This window comes from Podarcis melisellensis (genome assembly GCF_964234715.1).
Source record: "Podarcis melisellensis genome assembly, chromosome: 1".
Lineage (NCBI taxonomy): Eukaryota > Metazoa > Chordata > Lepidosauria > Squamata > Lacertidae > Podarcis > Podarcis melisellensis.
In genome coordinates, this window is record NC_138528.1 from 31904988 (window position 1) to 31908456 (window position 3469).

Genomic DNA, 3469 nt, shown 5'->3' on the forward strand with positions numbered 1-3469 from the left:
GTTTCTTCTTTTGAGATGTAAAAGAACTGTTCAAGAATTGACACTGTTTTTTTAAAAAAACAACAACCCAAAAAGCTTGGATTTCAGTTTGCCGATGCAAGTAATGAATAAAGACCCTAAAATAAAGTGTGTGAGCTATATATTAAAAAATCCTTGGTTCCTCTCTCATGTTTTCTTTAGTGACTTAATGTTATTTAACTAATTAGAACTATGCTATGAAATTTAATGACTGATACAATATTCCTTCTAGTGGGATCAAACAGAATTTATTTAGTAGAATGAGTGCTACGCTTAACAACAGCTTTTTGAATTAAATTATTACTGAGTAATATCCGCTGGGTGGACTGGAAAAAAAGTTACTTTTTCTGAAGATAGATGATGTAGAAAACAGGCTTTGCTAGTTTGGACCCAGTTCTCCAATCTGTTACTTGAATATTCTGCAACACTGGTTACCCCTCACAGTTTGTTTCCATCTGCAAATTGGATGAGCATCCCATCAGTTATCTTCATCCGAGTTGTTTATAAAAATGTTGAATAACAACAGTCCCAGGACAGAACCCTATGGCCCCCCACTTGTCACTTGTTTCCAGGGTGATGAAGAACCTTTAGTGAGCCACTACTGGGAGTAGGTAAACCAAGCAGGAAGTCCTAGCAAACAACACCTCTTGGCTTCTGCCCCCAAGCCCAGGCCTGATGGTACCACAACTTGAACCCATCCTTCATCCACTAACTTCTTAGCATCCCAGTACAGAGGTGTCAAAAGCACCAGAAGTTCCAAAAGTGGACAGTAAATTATGACCTTTTGGGGAGAGGTGCTGCATTCTGCTACTACAAGGCATTTTTCACCCCCTTTCTTTAATGCAGTACAGTGGTACCTCAGGTTAAGTACTTAATTTGTTCCAGAGGTCTGTTCTTAACCTGAAACTGTTCTTAACCTGAAGCACCACTTTAGCTAATGGGGCCTCCTGCTGCTGCCGTGCCGCCAGAGCACGATTTCTGTTCTCATCCTGAAGCAAAGTTCTTAACCTGAAGCACTATTTCTGGGTTAGCGGAGTCTGTAACCTAAAGCATATGTAACCTGAAGCGTATGTAACCTGAGGTACCACTGTATAGGGACAAAGTTCAGTGAAGAACCTTCTGCATTCTGTTGAAACAGGAAAGGTCTCATCCAAATAATCAGAGGAGTCTGTATCGGTTTACTATACCCACTAGCTATTTGAAGATTTAGGAATGATTGAGCATGTGGGTGTTGTTTAAAGATGACCTTGCTTGGGCACTGTTTTTCATCAACTTTCATTATTATATAAGAAGTCATTGCTGTCAGTGCATTTTAATTAGCATTTCACTCAAGAACTTTGTTCTGCCCAGGTTACTCAATTCACAATGTCAAAGCTCCATCACAGGCATTCTCCCCCCCAGTATTTAACGGCAGCGTCTAACTCTGATGAATGCTTTAATACATTCTGCAAACAGATAACAAATTAATTTGTCACCCAGCACATGTTCATAACTCCTGTAAGCAGTAATTTAAGTGATCTGCACAGTATGGAGAGATACTATTATAACCTTACCCCCCCCCCCAACAGTTCTTTCTGCATCTTATTTTTGATAGCGCTTCCTTTCTTTTTTCTGATGACACCCTGCAGAGCGATGCCCTTGGTTCTCATCGCCTTATCTTTGGGTGACTTCATCTTACAGCACAGATTTTGTTATTTAGATGGTGAGTCACAAACCTACCACCACATGAAGTCTAAACCAATGCCTTTATTATCATCTGTTCTCATCCATAAAGCAGCTGGTTTTCTCGGGCTAAAGTCCAGGAAGAGTTTAAGATGTTCTTAAATGCTAGAGGGCAGGTATCAGGGCACTGAAAGAAAGGTAGAGAGAGAGTGTGTTGTTCACTCTCCCTGAAGTATCAGAAAGATTCAGATGAAAATCCATATTTGAAGAGTGGTGCCAGTTATAGCAAACTAGGGTTGCTGCTAGTCTACCATGCCGCCCACCAGTTTCTCTGACTCACCTGCTGAAGGTGGGCTCAGGTGTGATGTTGGAGGAGCACAGACAAGAACTGGGATTTATTTATTTTTTGAAACCACTGGAGGAGAGACTGCTTTTTGCTCATGTTCTGTTCACTGGTTTCCTACAGGTATCTGATTGCCGACTGTGAGAACACAGTAAGTGGAATGGGAAAGATTCTTGTGCATCGCATTACCACCATTGCTGCTTCCACACCAACACACATCCTCCTCTCTCCCATAATGCCCCTCTACCACCCTGTTCTTCGATATTACTCTTTGTGATTTTTTCAACATCTTTGATTTTGAAAATTTGCATTTCTGGTGGGTTGTGTGGAACCATGGGTGTAGCGGGGGGGGGGGGCAGGGGACAGCTGCCGCCCGTCAATCTAAGTCAATAAAAATCAATACAAATCTGAGGTTCTGCACCCCCCATCAAAAGTCTGCCCTCCTAACAAAAGCCTGCTCCCCCCAAATCCTGGCTACACCCATGTGCAGAATTGGTGAATTTCTTATTTATTTTAGTTTTTTTTCATGGTAGAACCAATAAACCTACAATTGATATCTGACAAAAAGAAAAGGGAGTGGAGAAATACTCCATGCTACTTAGGAACTATTATAAGCTTTTCCTCATTTTTGGAGGAAATCGCTTAAATAGGTGGATCATGCCCTATTTGGAGTTGCAGCCTGATAAAAAAAAGAAAAACCTGTGGGTTTGAAAGCACTGTTTATCAGCTTAATTTTAGCACAGTGCCTGACCTTTCCACCACTTCAGCCGACAACAGAATAAAAATATCCCCTTGGAAGTGATTCATTCTGATAATGGCAGTTTGGAAAGCATCACCTTCCAACTAGAATCATCTGCCTTTTTTTTTTTTTACATTTAGCCTGTCTCCAATAAACAGTTAAGATATCAGTGGCTCTGTGATGTCCTTTTGCACGTCCATCTTGAAATGTGAACCTGAGATCTAACAACTGGACTGTAGGTTGAAGAAGAATGCTCAGTGGTAGAATAAAGCCGGGCTCAGAGAGGCTAACAACAGAAATCAATTCAGAATCAAATTAATCGTAACCATTGGGTTAGAGTTCTATGAGGATTACCAAAGGAGGGGTCAGATTGTGCCTTGGCCAAAGGCCTGGTGGAACAGCTCTGTCTTGCAGGCCCTGCGGAAAGATGTCAAGTCCCGCAGGGCCCTAGTCTCTTGTGACAGAGCGTTCCACCAGATTGGGCCACAGCCAAAAAAGCCCTAGCTCTGGTTGAGGCCAGCCTAACCTCCCTGTGGCCCAGGACCTCCAAGATGTTTTTGTTTGAAGACCGTAAGGTCCTCCGTGGGACATACCAGGAGAGGCAGTCCCGTAGGTAAGAGGTCCTAGGCCGTATAGGGCTTTAAAGGTTAAAACCAGCACCTTAAACCTGATCCTGTACTCCACTGGGAGCCAGTGCAGCTGGTATA